At 48.9% G+C, this 19682-nt stretch overlaps 1 pseudogene across 1 annotated transcript in view; it reads right to left on the bottom strand.

Moving 5' to 3' along the window:
• LOC143792897 (piwi-like protein 1) overlaps positions 1-19682 on the bottom strand; it is a 107111-nt pseudogene that overhangs the window by 41906 nt on the left and 45523 nt on the right. The window contains exon 9 of the transcript XR_013219991.1: positions 14451-14562. The product of XR_013219991.1 is annotated as a piwi-like protein 1 (transcript). The remainder of the gene's footprint in view (positions 1-14450; positions 14563-19682) is intronic.

The raw sequence follows: 19682 nt of genomic DNA, 5'->3' as shown, positions 1-19682 counted from the left end.
TGCAATACACACCCTCCTGCTGGCTCCCAGAGAACCAGTTCGGTGCAAAAGCAGTAGGAGGTCATAAACTTCATATCAGATTAAAGAAAAACCAAGCACAATCCAAAAGATTAACAGGGTGGGTGCTGTGTCCCCCAATGATTGGCTCGGAGAAAGATTTTACGGTTAGTACACAAAAATCCCTATTTCCCCTACGCCTCATTGGGGGACACAGACCATGGGATGCATGTAAGATAGCTGCGGAGACACCATCACGTGTTTATCAACGCAAGCAGTGAATAGCCAGACCTTTCCCCGGGAAGGAACAACCACGGGAAGGGCAGCATCCAATAAAGGAAAACATCCAATACAGGAAAACCACCTATGCCAAGCATGGTATCCATCCACAGACAGCTGTTTCGGGGTGTTTGCCCCTCATCAGTGTGGAGTAGGAATCGGGCTATTAGGAGCAGTGCCTAGTAAAAGGCTGTAAAGGCACAGATGATTATAGCTTTTCTGCTATATCGCGCTGAAGTAAAATATTATATATATATATATATATATATATATATATATATATATATATATATATATATATATATATATATATATATACACACACACACACACGAAACCCGACTTTGGAGTGAAGATCGCCGACCCGATCCCGGGAGGCCGCTGTCACACTTCTCAGTATGCGTTTCAAAAACGCAAACGCAGGAAAAAACGCATGTAAACGCGTCAAAACGCCGCGGTTTTTTTTACCGCATGAGAAAACGCATGCGTCTAAAAAACGCAGCATTTGCACGCGTTTACATGCGTTTTTTTCACCACCTGCGTTTGCGTTTTTAAACGCAAATGTGAAACTAGCCTTACAGATTGGAAGTAATTCTGCGCTGGAATAAAACAGATAAGGACAAGATCTGGCCTTTGAGAGAGGGAGGGAAAGAGAGAGAAAAAAAAAAAGCTGAGCGCCAAATCTGATTCCAGACCAGTCTGGAGAATTTCCCAAATTGGAGGGAACAGAGAAGACATGAGGACGTCCTGACAAAAAACGGCCGCTGGCAGAGCAGATTTAGATGATCCGGCCGTCGCCATAGGACATCGACGACTATCTGCACTCAATCTGCATATCACGCCAAGTGTGTCCTAACCTGGGCGATCAGGTAGACCTGAGCAGAGGGGATTCCAGTAATCCTTAAGACTCTCGGAAGTAAATTAAAGCGGGAAAAAAAAGCACGTGCTGAAGATGAAGCCGCGGAGAGACTCGTGTATGCTCCTTGATGGTCTATAGATCCCAAGACCGAGCTCTGAAGTGGAATACCTTGGCGCGCAATCTTGAAGCCATCCGATCCACGCCCGGAGTCCTTAAATGAATACATTTCTGTCGAAAGGCCTTCCATTGTCCCAAGGCGAGACCTTGAAAGCTACGAAAAAACTGCCGCCTGGGATATGGACTGCTGAAATTACTGAGCGGTTCCTATCTGCCCATTGGGCAATATGGGCTACCTCATGCATGGCCACCCTGCTGTGGGTAACCCCTTTAATGACTGATACATGCAACAGCTGTGGCTTTATCGGATAGAATTCGGATGGGGTGACTCGGCAGGAGATATTGGAACTGTTGCAGGGCTATCCTGATTGCTAGGATTTCCCAGACATTAATCGGAAGGCTCGACTCCCGAGTTGATCAGCGCCCCTGAGCCATGAGGTGCCTAAGACTACTCCCCAGTCAAGGAGACTGACATCGGTAGACACCACTAGCCATTAAACCGGGAGAAAATATTTCCTCTGGAAGAGAGAAGGCCTCAATGTCCATCACCCGAGAGGCTGCCTGATCCGCCGGAGCATGCAGCATCGGTGATCAAGGAAGAAAACAGGTTCATGCTGCAGGGGACGGAGAGTCAGCTGAACGAAAAAGACCATTTCCATTGCTGTCACCATTTTGCCCCAGTGGCGTCACAGCAAACCAGATAGAATGATGGAGTGAGTAGTTAAGTGCGTGGGCTCTGTGTTAGAAAAGGCTCTGACTTTGTGTTGAGGGGGAATCACTAACCCTCGGAGGCATCCAGGGTCATTCCTTAAAAGGATATCCACTGGGCTGGAACGAGGGGAGCCTGTATACATTTATCCACGAGCTCAGGGGAGGAAGAGTATCGCCAGAGATGCAAAGACCCCTGATGAGAAGGTCGTCTGAGTAGGGCAGAAAGATCATGCCTCGAAGGTCATGACGGCTGTCATGTCCATCTTGCACTCTCGAGAGCACGATGTGAACTGAAAATGCTGTTTGGGAATGGCGAAGCACAGGATTGTTTAGAGAGGGGAAATTCGAACATGTAGGAAAAAACATCCCGTTGTCGATGGATGTTAGACGCGTCCCTCTTATCGACGAGTGACCATGATCCTTTGGTAGGATCTGATGCCAAGACTTCAGATTGCAAGACTGTAGTACTAACCACTGAAACAACGTGCTGCATTAGAGATGGATGAATTATCCCAGTCAGGCTGGTGAAGACCCTGACTGATAGAGGAAGGATAATGAAGGGATTGTATCGCTGTGGTCAGTGATGCCATGGTCTGCGTCAGCGACAAAGACCACACTGGGGGAGGGGGGAAGTATAGTGTAGTCTAGATTCCAGCCTCAGTAAAATGAGGCTGCAAGACAGAATACCCCATGACCTGTTAATCTCATGAATCCTTTGCAGGAATAAACAACCGTGCCTCAGGGTTAGAGCACTTACCCAGGGCTGTTGCCCAATGGTGCTGCAGGTCTGATAAACTAAGGTGGGATTTTGATCCGAGGACCCCATACAGCCAAAGTACTGAGCGAACGTCAAACAGATTAGAGTAGAACACCTTGAGCCCCTCGTAAATCTATGGTGTCCGAAAAAGGATTTTTTTTTTTTTTTTTTTGCACACAGAGTCCGTTATCTATTCAACGAGCCATAAAAAAAAAGGAAACACCTTCTGAACGTGATGGCATCCGCCGCGGATAGTGCAGCGCAGCTAGCCGCCTCCAAAAAGGCGACCAGGATACCATGGCTTTAGCTACCCCTGCCGCGGCATACGATGGATAGTGCTGAACCAGAGGTCTCAAAGACGGAGCGAGTCAGTCTCTGACAGTCTGTGGGTGATGATCCATCCGGCCAGGATAGGATTCTGAACACCGAAACGAATACTGGTGGGTTCACCGCAGGAGATTCAGCTCAATCTTTCCACAGATCAAAACAGGGGCGTACCACGCCTCAAGAGGGTGCTGACCCTTCAGACGTTTAACAGGTTGCTCTCAGCGCTGGTTAAGTATAACCCAGACCTCCGGGTGAATGGTAAACGCTGTTATGAGAGCGATTAGTCCTCTTGAAGGGCACTGTGTGTTCTGGGACAGAGCCGCAATCCTCGTCAACCTTTAGAGTCTGATTGATGGGCTCAATAAGAGAGTCCCTCATTTTCTGGAACTCTGGTGAGTGCAGATCCGGGAAACAATTCAAACTTAGTCTCGTTCTGCAAATCACTGGTGAGGGAGAGCGAGAAACAGAGCTCACGGACGCCAAGGCCCGAGATTGCTTGGGTAACTGTACCACGGATCCAATTTCTAGACGCTTGTACGGTTCTAGAATGCTTGGGGCCCCTGCTAGCCTATGACTCCAGTGTAGGAGAGGATCCAGTTATATCAGACCTGCTAAACGCTCCGATCCACAGAGGAATTAAATCTCTTTTGGCCAGACAAGCCACGGATTGCTTCATTGACGAAGCCCCTCAGGGGAACTAGGTACACTGGCATTGGGGCGATGGAGGGCTCCTGAACGCATTTGAGGTTTTGCAAGTTGGATAAAACTAATAGTCTTACTGGACCCTTTGGGAGCTTGGACCGTGACGTCATGGCGCCTTTAAGGAAACTGCATGCAGAGTCGTTTTAAACTGTCGCCCCTGTGAGTTGGCCCCAGAAATGCGTCCTCGCTGCCAGAGTAAGCCCCCCTGCCAGCGTCGCCGCAGACCGCCTGTCCAGTGCCACTGCTGGTCTAGGACCATGGTACAGGGAGAAAGGGGTCACCCTCAATCCGCCATCCTTTTAATAGGGAGGTAGAGAGGGACTTACACCTCGGACGAAGCCGGGGACTACATTTTTGCGACCAGCGCGTTACCTCAGGTGTTAAGCTGTCAGTTCCGGAGGATTCAGCTTACCCAGGTCCTGCTCTTGTGTCCCCAGAGAAGGTGTCGGTGTCCTCACGGCTCGCAGCGCTTCTGTCAGCGATGCTGTTACTGTCACCGCTGTCAGGAGGCCGGCTCCGTTCCTGAGGTGTAGAAAGATGGCCGCCAAGAGCAGGAGGGGCGCCTCTCGTTTAGGACGAGAAGCGTCAGAAGTGTAGGTAGCGCCGGCTGCGGTGGGCGGAGCCATGAAAAACACGGCCTGGGCCGGCTAGAAGCTGGGGACTAAATTTGTGAAGCCTGCCAGAAATGAACGCCGCCCACAGCGCAAACAGATAGATGAATAAAGCGGTGTAAAACTCCGCTGGACGCCGTGACACCGCTCCCCCAGGGACCAGGACCCCGTCTATGCGACCAGATGGTGCCAGCCGCAGTCATTCTCACATTTTGAGGTGATGTAGCAGAGCTGGTGCAGATCTGTTGCATTGTGGCTGGTCTTTGGATTCTCCCCCCCCACCCCCATAGTCAGGGGGGTGGAGAGGGACTTTCTGCCTCCTTCCACCATCCGCTTTCAGTCAGTGGTGATGCAGTGGGGGCTGCACGGATGCCATAGTGGGCCCTCTGTTGTCCATGGAACAGGGCAGAATGTCCGGCATTAGGCCTGGCTCCAGGAGAGGATACATAGAGGCGACACTATGTGCTAGCCTTTTGCTGGTGTGGGGAGATCGGGACCGTGAAGGAACCGTCGCCCCTGAAGTGAGCTCAGGCACCCCACGTCGCAGGAGAAGGTACGGGGAGGAACTCTCCGCGTTCTCGCCTGTTGATTCGGGGGAGATCGGAGCCTTGAAAGGAACAGTCACCCCCTTCACTCCGTTAATTAAAAAATAAAAGTTTACAGAAAAGTAAAAATTAAATAAGAACGTTGGGGTCTGAACCAGACCCAAGTGCCTCCTACAGACACTAAGCAAGAACTGGTTCTCTGGGAGCCAGCAGGAGGGTGTATACTGCAGGGGAGGAGAGAACTCTGTTTCAACTTAGTGTCCTCCTAGTGGCAGCAGCATAACACCCACGGTCTGTGTCCCCCAATGAGGTGAAGGAGAAATAAAGGTCTGGTTAATTAAGATAAAATGTTGGGTCGTGACTCCTTTATTGGGAGACACAGGAAAGCATGGCTGTATGCTGCTGCCACTGGGTGGCTGACACTAGGCAGAAAAAAAGGCCAACTCCTCCCCATCAGGCTACACCCACCCAGAGAACTAACCAGTTTTGGTTAGTGTCCAAGGAAGTCAGACACGGGTCCATGTTCAGACCAGTCTCTACCATCTTTTGTTTTACTAACAGTTTCCCTTTTTCTTTCAGATACACCTTGTAACAGTGTGTAAATTCTCACAGTTTCCCAACTAGGGGACAGATAGAACAGTGTGGCGGCATCCACATCGTCCCCTCTCTAGTCTGAGAGGCGAGACCCTATTCCCCCTAACACTTCACAAGTGTCTCGGGGCGGCTCGTGGTGGAGTGTCCTGCCTTTCGGCCCCAGTGTCCCCCCCTAGCCTCCCTCCCATCATCCATGGTTGGCACCTTCTGGGACCATGACTGTGTGGGAGGGAAGACGTACCCATTCCAGCGACCCCCTCACCCAGGAATTCCTGATGCAGTCTTCAAAACAATGAAGTAGGAGTCGGGACCACATCTGGAACCAGTTACCTCTCCCTTCCAGTCACTTCATGGCGGCGAGGGCTCCACAGGACCAAAAGGAAAATGTTGATAAAAGATGTGGCACAGGCGCCCTACTGCTGGATAGCGCCCCAGTTTATTCCCGTCCCTTCTTGGCCTTTTTTTTCTTCTTTTTTTTTTCAAGATAGACACCCGTTTATTTTTGTCCGACAAAGCAATTTCCACATTTAGGCCCCAGCTTCAGCCTAGTTCCATTCTCCGATTAGGCCACGCAAGTTAGCCAGAGTGGCGGAAACTTCCTCGTTTCTTTTTTTTTTTTTTTCCCAGCTAATCACGGAAGTTTTTACTGTCTCTCCAGTGCGGGCTCACGACAATGGCCACAGAACATCTGTTTCCAACACCGTAGAGTTTATGGACATATCATTCCCATACCATAGAGACTACAGGACATGTCTCCCCAGGGAGTTTATGGGTTAAGTTTATGTCTCCCCTCACACTAAGACTATTAGTGTCTTTATGGAATTGGTCCTTGCATTGACTGCAGGAACCCAAACATGAAAGTCTCTCAGGAACCCCCCACCGCCAGGGATAACAGCGTACCCCCCTCCTCCAAGTAGGTTTCCTCCCGATCTCTCGTAGTAGAGACCTGACCAAGGTATCTTAGTCGTTGGCAGAGGTCTCCACACATCTGACTGATTAATCCTCCGTCCCTGCAGCTCTGATCATTTCCCTACAAGTTTCAGAAGCATGCAGTCATGACAGACCTCACATAGGCCCAGGAAGCGAGCACAATCCAGCTCCACGTCTGGATCCCCTCTGCTCCATCATCATCCATTTACAGGAACTGGAGGCTTTTTGCCAATAAGAGTGGGCAGCTTTACCATCTGAGAAAATAAAGAACCTCATCCACAACTACCACAAAAGACTTCAAGCTATCATTGATGTTAGAGGGGGCAACACACAGTAATAAGAAATGGGGTATGTGAACTTTTGGTCAGGGTCATTTGGATGTTTTGTGTTGTCATCATGATTTAAAAAGAGAAACCACAGTCTCACAGTAAATGGCTTCACCCAACCACTGACCATGAGTGGAGGAAAAGTTTTGGTGTCATCATTCATATTCTCTGAAAAAAGGCCAAGAAACACCGGATTACGTACCGGTAATGCTCTTTTATAGAGCCACGACAGCACCCACTGAGAGAGGGGATCCGCCCCCAGGAACAGGAAACCCTACGGAGAGATAAAAGGGGCAGTCCCCCTCGCTCCCACAGTTTGGGTTACAGAGATTGCGATGAACCGCCCACCAGTATTAGTAGGCAATTCTATATTATCATTTTATCTTAACTACTAATATTTACAAGAACCAATCACCCTTATCCGTGCTCATATGCAAACTAATATATAAGGGAGGGAAGTGAAGGGGTGCTGTCGTGGCTCTATAAAAGAGCATTACCGGTACGTAATCCGGTGTTTTCTCTTCGCCACGACAGCACCCACTGAGAGACTTTCAGAGATAGTTATTTGGGGGGGGATTATCGTGTTAAGAACTGATCTACCGAAACACAGGTCAGTGGAGGCAGATAAATCTAGTCTATAGTGACTATAGAAGGTAGTAGGAGACGACCAGGTTGCGGCCTTACATATGAGTTCTATTGGAACCTCTGCTCGTTCAGCCCAAGATGATGCTACCGCCCGGGTGGAGTGTGCCTTTACAGTCTCAGGTGGATCTTCCCCTTTAGACGAATAGGCCAGGTATATCGCCTCCCGAATCCATCGGGATAATGTGCCTTTCGTAACACCAGCTCCTTTCCTTTGACCCTGGAAGGAAACAAAGAGCCCTGCTCTTCCTCCAGGGACTAGTCCTGTCTAGATAGGTTATCACAGCCCTTCTCACATCTAAAGTATGGTACTTCTCTTCTTCCTGATTTGTAGGGTTATTATAGAAGGTAGGAAGCAGAATTTCTTGAGATCTATGGAATTTAGTACACATTTTAGGCAAGTAGGAAGGGTCCGTCTTTAGGACAATCCTATCTGGCAATATTGACATAAATGGAGGATCTACTGATAGTGCTTGTATGTCACTGACCCTTCTTGCCGATACTAAGGCGACAAGAAGAGCAGTTTTGAGGGAGACATGTTTAATGTGAGCAGAATGTAGAGGCTCAAATGGGTGATCTGTTAAGGCTTCAAGGACCAGATTAACATCCCAAGGAGGTGAGTGGGGAATATGGACTGGTTCCGTTCTCTGGCAGGCTGAAATGAATCTGGATACCCACCTATCTCCCGCAACGTTGTGACTATACAAAGCCCCTAGCGCAGAAACTTGCACTCTTAAGGTGTTAACTGAAAGGCCTAAATCACGTCCTCTTTGGAGAAATTCAAGAATAAGAGACTGGAATTTCCTTTGACAGGGCTGAGGGATAGAGGCTTAAAAATTTTTTCCATACTTTTACATAGATCGATGTAGTGGATCTTTTCCTACTCAGCAATAGGGTATCAATTACTTTATCAGAGAAGCCCCTTAGTTTTAACAGCTGCCTCTCAAATCCCAGGCTGTCAACCGTAGACCCTTCACATGAGGGTGGTTGAAGGGCCCCTGGAAAAGCAGATCTTGATTCTCTGGGAGAATCCATGGATCCGAGATGGACATGGCTCTGAGCAGGGAAAACCATGGTCTCTTTGGCCAGAACGGGGCAATTAAGATTATATTCGCTCTGTCCTCGCTTATCTTCCTGATTACTGTTGGAAGAAGAATCATCGGGGGAAAGGCATATGCTTTCCGAAACGTCCACGGAATCTGGAGTGCGTCGAGGACATCGGGGTTGTCGGTTCGGAACATTGAGGCGAATGTTTTTACTTGCCTGTTGTCTCTTGTAGCAAAGAGATCTATGTCGGGTATTCCCCATTTTACAGTTATCATTTTGAATATCCAATGATTTAACACCCACTCCCCCTGATGGAGGGTATGACTGAGGAAGTCTGCTTTTGCATTGTCTATCCCTCGGACATGTAGTGCTGATAAGGACAGAAGATGATTTTCGGCTATAGTCAAGATGTTTTCGGTTATAGACATGAGAGTGCCTGATCTCGTTCCGCCTTGATGGTTGACGTAAGCCACTGATGTCATGTTGTCTGAGAGTACCCTGGTATGTGTTCCGTGCAACTGTGGGAGGAATTCACATAGGGCATGATAGATGGCTTTTAGTTCTTTTTGATTAGACGAGTCGTCCAATTCCGTAACCGACCACAGCCCCTGGACAACCTGGTCCCCCAAGTGTGCCCCCCAACCATGAGGGCTGGCATCTGTAAATATTATGTTTGAGGGTTTAACCTCCCAGGGAACCCCGCTAACTAGATGATCTGGTTGTAGCCACCAGGTTAGGGATTGGATTACGTCATTAGAAAGGGAAATTTTACCATCTAATCGCCCTTGTAATTTTATCTCCTCATGTAAAATTGTATACTGTAAGCACCTTGAGTGGAACTGGGCCCATGGAACCGCTGGGATACATGACGTGAAGGAGCCAAGTAAGGACATGCCTTCCCGGAGGGAGATTATAGGTTTATCTAGTATAGACTGGACTTTATTCCTAACTGTTATTTGTTTAGATTCCGGGAGAAAACATTTTTGACTTACGGAATCTAATATAATTCCCAAAAATACCTGCCGAGTTGTCGGGATCAGCCTAGATTTTTCCCAATTTATTAACCATCCTAAGTTCTGCAAGGATGAAATCATATGACAATCTTTGCTGACATTGTGAGGGGGATCTTCCCACTACTAGAAGGTCGTCTAAGTATGGGATTATGAGGGTGTCTTTTAATCTTAGATAAGACATGACCTCTGACATTAGTTTAGTGAATACCCTTGGAGCAATTGATAGTCCGAAGGGCATTGCCGTATACTGAAAGTGCCGTATACATCCATTCAATACAACCGCTACGCGGAGAAACTGCTGATGTTCTTTAAAGATTGGTAGATGGTAATACGCATCTTTCAAGTCCAGAACCGCCATAAAGCAATGGGGAAACAGGAGTTTTACGGTGGATCGAATAGATTCCATTTTAAAGATCTGATTTTCTAAGAAGGTGTTCAGTTTTTTAAGATTTATGATGGTTCTGAATGATCCATCAGGTTTTGTAATCAAAAATAGCGGGGAATAGAACCCTTTCCCCTCCTGAAGAAATGGAACCTCCACCAAAACTCCTTTGGATAGAAGATTCATTACTTCTTGCTGTAATGCCTCCTGTTGGGACTGTGACTTTAAAGAAGTCAATAGAAATGAGTCCGAAGGGACTCGGGGAAATTTTAACTTTAAGCCAGAGGTGACGAGACTATTCGCCCAAACGTTCGATGTTATTCTTCTCCATTGGTTTGAGAAGGAGGATAATCTACCTCCCACAGGTAGATCTGCTCTAACGGGGCTTGTCTTCAGTTTTAAAAGGGCGCTTCCCAAAGAATGCACCCCTTTGTTTGGTGTCTCTAGGGGTCCAGCGATCTTGGTTTTTAAAATCTTTTCTTTTACTAAATATGGGCTTCCGGAACGCTTTCCTATAGAATGGAAGGTAATTATTATTAGGGAAGCCCTTCTTTCTTTCTCCCGCTTTAGTTAAGATTTCGTCCAGTTTGGTACCAAACAGGTACTCACCCTGACATGGGAGGCCACATAATTTGGACTTCGTCTGGGGATCGCCTTTCCAGCCCTTAAGCCATAGGGCTCTACGTGCCGCATTTGTGAGACCTGCCGATTTGGCCGCCAAACGTATAGAGTCGGCAGATGAATCTGCCAGAAAAGCTGTAGCCCCTCTAATTAAGGGTATAGAGGACAACAGTTTGTCTCTAGAAAGACCACTTTTAAGTCCTTCCTCTAAGTCACTCAGCCAGACCAACATGGACCTAGCGGTGCATGTAGCAGAGATAGATGGCCTAAAGGCTCCCGTACACGACTCCCAGGCTCTTTTTAATAGTGAGTCGGCTTTACGGTCTAACGGGTCCTGTAATGAGCCTGAATCCTCCACAGGCAGCAAAGATTTTTTGGATGTGGATGCTACCGCAGCGTCCACTTTTGGCGCTTTTGTCCATGTCGAAAACTCTTCATCATTGAAGGGATACCGTCTTTTTGAGGATGGAGGCAATCCTCTTTGGCCCTGGCTTTCCCACTCTTTTTTGACTAAAGATTTTATCGCTGCTATCACCGGAAAAGAGGGCCTTTTCTTTTCTGATAGACCGGCAAACATAATATCCTGCTGTGTCTTAGGGACTTTAGAATCCTCAATGCCCATGGTATTACAAGCGGACCTGACAAAGTTGTCAATACTATCAGTGGGAAAGCACGTATCCTGTTCCTCATCTGAGGAGACATATTCGTGGGACAGGTCAGAGTCCGCTTTCTCCCTATCCGAAGATGGGTCAGATATAGGGGATTCATATCCTCTTTTACTTTTGGCACGCGGTTCTTTATCAGAACCCTGTAAGGCTTGTAACTCTTGTCTAATCATGAGTCTGATGTCCTCTGATTTAATTGAGGCTTCCTCCCGCAAGGTAGACGCAATACATGATTTACAAAGTCTCTTTTTGTAACTATCCGGGAGGGGCTGGAGACATAACGCACACTGTTTGTGCTTCGTTTTTTCAGTTTTCTTTCCCTAGGTCATAGAAGGAAAGGGAACACCAGTCAGCCTATGAGGGTAGATGCACACTCACCCCAGTGAAGCTTTTACGGTACCGATTGACGAGGAGATTTAGGTGGAGAACCGGCTTTTTTCCTGGAGGATCCGCTCTGTTTAGAGCGACTGCTGCTGCCCCGTGTACGTGGGGTAGATGCGGTGTCTTCTACAGAAAGCATCGCAGGGTTCTGCGATGAATCCATTGTGGACACCGGGTGCTTGTGCCGGCGTCCTTTTACATGGGGGCCGCCATCTTCTTCCGGTTGAACCCGGAAGTGCTAATCACTTCCGGGTCGCGGCCATACTGTATGCACCACCTCCTCCCTCACCCCGGAGTTTACTTCTGGACTCCCGGGGAAATAGTGGAGCTCCACGCTGCATGAGCGCTCACCAAAGCGCAGCGCTTACCTCACCCCGGCGCTTGGTCCTGCAGACTGTCCGGGTGGATTTCCATGAGCCAGGAACCCCTGCAGTTCTGGCCTCATGGTGTCTGCCAGCAGAGGGGGGAAGCTGAGAAGAGGACCCCCGACGCTGCATCCAGCTCTGGAGCCCTTGCCGTCCTCACAGGTAAACTGCGCAAGCGGCATCCAGGCTAGGCATCCTCTTCTCCATGGATTCCCATAGGAACAGGAAACCAAACTGTGGGAGCGAGGGGGACCGCCCCTTTTATCTCTCCGTAGGGTTTCCTGTTCCTAGGGGCGGATTCCCCTCTCTCAGTGGGTGCTGTCGTGGCGAAGAGAAAATAAAAAATTCTGCTGGTGTGCAAACTTCTGAGCACAACTGTATCACTGGTTTCACATTCCTGCATTCAGGTATTCGCCTTTTTCCATCCTTCCAGGGCCGTCACCTATCTCGTACTGTGACGGACCGACTGTTTCCATATGCCTCAAGATGAAGCATCTGATGCCGCAGCCTGGGCCCACCATACTAGGCAAGGACCTCATTAAGGCTGTGTCTCTTGATGAATCTCATTCGCCGAGAGAACTTTGCCTATCAGGACGTGAGAGCCCGTCCTTAAGCTGGTTCTTTTCTGCTTACAACGTGACCAGTAGTTTCCATCTCCAGAGACAGGGAAGGATCTTCTCTTCAGAGCCTTCCCTTCAGACGAGCGGTTGTTACTACTCCCTTGTAGATGTTATCACGCCTATTTCACCTGTGTGTGGAATTTTACCATGGAAAGACCTTGGCGAAGAGTCTTCGGTCCTTCTAGTGATATTGTCTCTTCGGTGTCCATCTCCCTGCCTCTTCCCCTCTTCTTCAGCGTGTTCACCAAATTCAGTTGACATTGAAACAACTCTTGCCTTTCATTGCAAGGAACACGATGGTCCGTCCCCAGATCGTACCCTAGTTTCTCCCCCCTTGGGCGAAGCAAATCTGACCGGGAGGAGCCAATACCTTTGCCTATCGGTGGTAGGCTGTGTCCATGGATACTTTTACTCAGCTAGCAGAGCTGTATACAAGGAGCTTACAGCCCAGGGACACTTTTAAAGACCAAGAATCTTCCCTTCGACCAACCCTTCGAAGTTCAGGGTCCACCTTATCTGCACGAGCCGTGACTTATATCCAGAGCGGAACACTGAACAAGACAATCTGGTGTTCTTTGAACTGAACTCAATGTTCCTTTTCTCAGTCCTGCTCATCTCATGGGCCCTTCTTCATCCTCCAGATTTCTCAGCCCCTTAGTTTGCGTCAGGACACAGAGGCAGCAGACTATAAGGCCGCTGGGTCTCTCCAACCAGGGTGTTTAACTAAATCATAGCAAGGTGTCCACCGTTTTCCCACCAGGGCAGCACGGTGGGTCAGTGGACAGCACTGCAGCCTTGCAGCGCTGGGGTTCTGGATTCAATTCCACCAAGGACAACATCTGCAAGGAGTTTGTATGTTCTCTCCGGGTTTGCGTGGGTACCTCCGGGTTCCTCTCACATTCCAAAGACATACTGATAGGGAATTTAGATTGTGAGCCCCATCGGGGACAGCGATGATGTGTGCAAACTGTAAAGCGCTGCGGAATATGTTAGCGCTATATAAAAATAAAGATTATTATTATTATATGTCTGGTTGCAAAGGGTCCTGAGCCTGGTTGCACTCCTTCCTTGTAAAGCCGTTACCTCCCTTCCTTCTCTAGGCATTTCATACTTTTTTCCTCCCATCGTCTATTTTCAATCAGGATCTTGCCAGGAACCGAGTGAGGTAAAGACCTATTCCACTTAGGATCACAACAGTGGGAGTTTCATGGGCTGTTGGGTCACTTCCTCGTCTTCAGTCCACACCTTCTCCTAGTGCTACACGGTTCTCGTCTATTCTTTAGCGTTCACAAATCTGGATTAGGGACGTCCCTCCTGCAGCAGTGGACCAACCTTACATTTTTGAGTACCTGTCTCTTCCCCACACTAAGGACTGCTTTATGATGTCCTATGGTTTACGGTGTCCCCCAATGAAGCGATGGAGAAAAGAAGATTTTGGGTACCTTCCGTAAAATCTTTTTCTCTGAGCCTTCATTGGGGGACACGACACCCGCTCCCTGTTTGAGCCATTGTAGGTTCAATTTAGGGTAATCTACTTTAACCCCTTTCCCACAGTTTTCTCCCATACTGGTTGGTTCTCTCCCAGCTGGTGGCTATATACTGCTGGGGAGGAGCAAGCTTGATTCTGCATAGTGTCAGCAGCTTACACTCATGGTTTCCTGTGTCCCCAAAAGAAGGTTCCGAGAAACAGATTTTACGGCAAGTATCCAAAATCTTTCTTTGTACACAGTCGCTACGGGAGCTGAAAACAGCAAATCGTTGTTGGTGTCAGGTGTCCACCAACTCCAAGGATAAATCAGCAATACGAGTTGTGGACAATCCAAGGTTTTTTTTTTTTTACAGAATTTTTTTCTCAATTGTATTTAACAACGAAATTAAAAAAGAAAAACAAAACAAAACAGGTTTCCTGAGGTTTCGCACTCAAGGCTCCCAGTTCTCATTATTTCCAGCAGGTCTTACGTTCTTATAGTAGTCCACAAAGCTGATCTCGCTTCCGTCTGCCTTCTTGAAGGTGGACGCAGGAGTCATGTTCCAGGCGATCTCATCTATACGGTAGGTTTTATTGTTGTACCTGCACAAAAAGCAGCGTTGATCAGTGAAATTAAAAATTCAGTACAGAGTAAGTGATCAAACAAATCGCAATTTCACGCTCTTTAGGAGAAAAAAAAAAAAAAAAATTGTATATAAAATATTAAAAATATTCTAAAAAAAAAAAAAAAAAAAAATTCTAATATGATCACGTTTTCCTAGGTCAAAAATACAGAATTTAAAAAAAATAAAATAAGATCAAAAAAAAAAAAAAAAATGATTTAAAGGGCCACTGTCACCCCCCTCCAGCCGTTATAAACTAAAAGAGCCACCTTGTGCAGCAGTAATGCTGCGTTTTAACAAGGTGGCTCTTTTAGTTTTAGGTTCAAGTATACCCCAAATAAAGCGTTTTTATACTTAGCCACAATTCCTGTCTCTAGCCAGGTAGGCGGGTCCTCACTCCCCAGCTTGACCAGCTCCTCTGCTGTCACTCCAATCTTCCTGCGCTTTTGGCGCCACCCCCTCAGCGCTGTTATTGGTTCAAAACCGGTGCCTGCCCAGTGTACTGCTGTGCTGCGCAGACGCAGTAAGCTCTGGCCGTCTGACGGTCCAGCCAGGCTTGCACACTGTGCCTGCGCGGGCATTGCGGCCAGCCACCTTTGGAATCCCCGCCCCGCACTGTGAATAATGCATAACACAGTGCGGGGCTGGGATTCCAAAGGTGGCTGGCCGCAATGCCCGCGCAGGCGCAGTGTGCAAGTCTGGCTGGAACGTCAGACGGCCAGAGCTTACTGCGTCTGCGCAGCACAGCAGTACACTGGGCAGGCGCCGGTTTTGAACCGATAAATAACAGTGCTGAGGGGGTGGCGCCGAAAGCGCAGGAAGATTGGAGTGACGGCAGAGGAGCTGGTCAAGCTGGGGAGTGAGGACCCGCCTACCTGGCTAGAGACAGGAATTGTGGCTAAGTATAAAAACGCTTTATTTGGGGTATACTTGAACCTAAAACTAAAAGAGCCACCTTGTTAGAATGCAGCATTAATGCTGCACAAGGTGGCTCTTTTAGTTTATAACGGCTGGAGGGGGGTGACAGTGGCCCTTTAACGCTGTAAAGTAAAAGAAAATAATGGCAGAACTGCTGATTTTTAGTAGATCCAAGGTTCCTAAAAATACAATATGTGAAGAAACCATTGTATGTACCTCAAAGTGGCATTGACAAAAACTACAGCTCGCCACACAAAAAAGGAGATTTTTTGTGTACTCACCGTAAAATCTTTTTCTCCGAGCCAATCATTGGGGGACACAGGACCATGGGTGTTATGCTGCTTGCCACTAGGAGGACACTAAGTAAACACAAAGAGTTAACTCCTCCTCTGCAGTATACACCCCTTGACTGGCCAGAAACGACTCAGTTCGGTAGTAAAGCAGTAGGAGTAAAACCAAGACATGTAAACTATGTCCAAAACTAAGGAACAAAATACCAACAACAACCAGCCAAAAGGCTAACAGGGCGGGTGCCGTGTCCCCCAATGATTGGCTCGGAGAAAAAGATTTTACGGTGAGTACACAAAAAAAAATCTCCTTTTCTCCTACGCCTCATTGGGGGACACAGGACCATGGGACGTCCTAAAGCAGTCCCTGGGTGGGGAGCAATTGCACTGCTAAAAAACCCCATGTACCACTGGCTTACTGAGGTACCGCTGTCTGCAGAATACGCCTGCCGAGGGCAGCGTCTGCCGAAGCCTGGGTATGGATGTGATAGTGCTTCGTGAAGGTATGCAGACTGGACCAAGTCGCAGCTTTACAAAGCTATTGTGCAGACGCCTGGTGCCGAATGGCCCAAGAAGCGCCGACCGACTGAGTCAAATGCGCCGTAATCCCTGCTGGGACAGGGGTGTTCCTGACGCGATAAGATTCCTGAATGGTGGAACGAATCCATTTGGCAAGAGTGACTTTCGAGGCAGGTAGACCTTTCCTGTGTCCTTCCTGAAGCACGAACAGGACATCCGACTTACGGAAGGGAGCCGTGCGAGAGATGTACCGCCGAAGGGCTCTAACCACATCCAGAGTATGGAGAGCCTTCTCAATACAATGGGTTGGTGCCGGACAGAATGACGGCAAGACAATATCCTCATTTACATGAAAGGAGACGACCTTCGGTAGGAAGGAAGGAGAGTTTCTCAGAACTACCTTGTCTGAGTGAAAAATCAAGAAGGGGGCGGCAAGAGAGCCGCCAACTCAGAAACCCTCCTGATTGACGTAATCGCCACGAGAAAGACCACCTTCCATGAAAGGAGGGTGAGAGAAATGTCCTGCAATGGTTCGAAAGGGGCCTCCTGAAGAACTCCGAGAACCAAGTTAAGATCCCATGACGCCAAAGGCATTCTATAGGGAGAAACCACTCGGGAGACTCCTTGGATGAACGTCTTAACGGACAGTTTGGAAGCGATCTTCCGTTGGAAAAGGACGGACAACGCGGACAGCGAGCTTAGGGCAAGGCCTGAGTCTAGACCGGATTGGAGAAACGCCAGAATGGACGGAATGGAAAAGACCAAGGGAGAACGTCCATGGGTATGGCACCATGAAAAGAAGATGCGCCAGGTACGATGATAAATGCGCATGGATACGGGTTTCATAGCGCGAATCATGGTAGAAGAAACCCCTGGAGAGAATCCGGCTTGGGCTAAAATCCAGGATTCAAACGGCCACGCCGTCAAAGACAGGGCCCCGGAGTTCTGGTGGTAAAACGGGCCCTGTGAAAGGTGGTCCGTGCGATCTGGAAGGCGCCAGGGGGTGTCGTTGACCATTTGGACGAGTTCCGCGTACCATGCTCGGCGCGACCAGTCGGGCGCGACGAGAATCACCGGTCTCCCCTCTGCTCTGATCTTCTTGATGACTCTCGGAAGCAGAGGAAGAGGCAGAAATATGTATGGCAGCTGGAACCGATGCCACGACAGGACCAGGGCATCTGCCCCGTCGGCGCAAGGATCGCGGGAACGAGCAATGAACTGGGGAACCTGGTTGTTGAACTTCGAGGCCATGAGATCCACATCCCGCGTCCCCCAGCGAAGGCAAATCTGCTGGAAGACTTCCGGATGGAGGGACCACTCGCCCGAGGCAAGACCTTGGCGACTGAGGAAGTCCGCTTCCCAATTCTCCACGCCCGGTATGTGGATTGCCGAAATGAGCGAGTGATTGGTCTCGGCCCAGCGCAGGATGTGGGAGACTTCGAGCATGGCTGCCCTGCTGCGGGTTCCCCCTTGTCGGTTGATGTACGCCACAGCCGTGGCGTTGTCGGATTGTATTCTGATGGGATGGCCTGCGAGAAGGTGGTGAAAGTTGCGTAAGGCAAGAGTGATTGCTCGAATTTCCAAGATATTGATTGGGAGACACGACTCCCTTGTGGACCAACGACCCTGTGCCGTGTGGTGATTGAAAACTGCGCCCCAACCCAAGAGGCTGGCATCGGTGGTTACCACTAACCAAAGCACAGGAAGAAAGGACTTCCCTTGGTTCAGGGAGGACTGTAACGTCTACCACCTGAGGGTCTGCCTGACTGGCGGGGGCAGGCGAAAACAACGGTCGAGGGAATTCGGGCTCCTGTCCCAGGCTAACAGGAGCGCCTGTTGCAAAGGGCGGAGATGGAACGGCTTCCATTGCCGCAACCATTTTTCCCAGGATGCGCATAGTGAAGCGAATGGAGTGAGGGACTGGGCGGGAGAGCTTGCGCGCTCCCTGTTGTAAGGATAAAACCTTCTCTGGAGGGAGAATGACCAACCCGCGGGAAGAGTCCAGAATCATGCCGAGGAAGCAGATTTGCTGAGCCGGCACTGGAGATGATTTCTCGAAGTTGATTTTCCAACCCAGGTGAGAAAGAGAATCCACGGTGATGCTGACAGACTCCTCGCAGGCGGACTGGGACGGACCTTTGATTAATAGGTCGTCTAGATAGGGTAGGACTACCACTCCCCGAGCGTGAAGAATGGCCATGACAGCCGCCATGACCTTTGTGAAGACTCTGGGGGCGGTGGCAAGTCCGAAGGGCAAGGCCACAAACTGGAAGTGTTCTCCTTGGACTGCGAAGCACAGGAACTGCTGATGAGGAGGAAAAATTGGAATGTGTAGATAAGCATCCTTGATATCTATAGATGCAAGGAACTCTCCTTTTTCCAGGGACGCGACAACAGAACGGAGCGAGTCCATCCTGAAGTGTAGGACCCGTACGAACTTGTTCAGCAGTTTGAGGTCCAGTATGGGCCGTAGAGTCCCGTCCTTCTTTGGGACCATGAAAAGGTTGGAGTAAAACCCCTTGAACCTTTGGTCTCGAGGGACCGGAGCGATGACCCCGTCCCTTTGAAGCGCCTGTATGGCCTGAAAGAGATGTGACGCCTTTGATTTGGGGGGAGAAGACTGGAAGAAACGCGGAGGGGGGATGGAAGAATAGCCGGATTACTTACGGTAATGCTCTTTTAATGAGTCCATGACAGCACCCACTGGAGAGATAGGGATCCGCCCCAAGGAACAGGAAACCTACAGAGACATAAAAGGGGGCGGTCCCCCTCTCCTCCTCAGTTTAATTTCAGAGTACCCGGAGGACCGCCAGTGTTAGTCAATCATCACAATGTATCATCAGAATATAAACTTCATAGAAGTAATTACATTGGCTTTTATTAGGGAGGGATGTGACTGGGTGCTGTCATGGACTCATTAAAAGAGCATTACCGTAAGTAATCCGGCTATTTACCCTTCGCCATGACAGCACCCACTGGAGAGATTTCCAGAGACCAACACCTAGGGGGGGACCACCGTGCTGAGGATAGTCCTGCCAAAGTGTAGGTCAGAGTCAGAAGACAGGTCAAGCCTGTAGTGATTATAGAAAGTGGAAGGAGCCAACCAAGTTGCAGCCTTACATATATCTTCGATTGGCACGTTCCCTTTTTCGGCCCAGGAAGAAGCCATGGCTCTGGTGGAATGTGCTTTGATGCCCTCCGGAGGTTCTTCATTTTTCATGGAATAGGCCAACCGGATAGCGTCTCTTATCCACCTGGATAATGTTGCTCTTGTGACTCCATATCCTTTCTTTTTGCCCTGGAAGGATATGAACAGAGCCCTACTCTGCCTCCAACTACTAGTTTTCTCAATATATTGCAAAACTACTCTCCTGAC

The sequence above is a fragment of the Ranitomeya variabilis genome, unplaced genomic scaffold (assembly GCF_051348905.1).
Source record: "Ranitomeya variabilis isolate aRanVar5 unplaced genomic scaffold, aRanVar5.hap1 Scaffold_97, whole genome shotgun sequence".
NCBI classification, from domain to species: Eukaryota; Metazoa; Chordata; class Amphibia; order Anura; family Dendrobatidae; genus Ranitomeya; species Ranitomeya variabilis.
The sequence above is the reverse complement of the archived record's forward strand: the minus strand, read 5'-3'. Positions and strand labels throughout refer to the sequence as shown.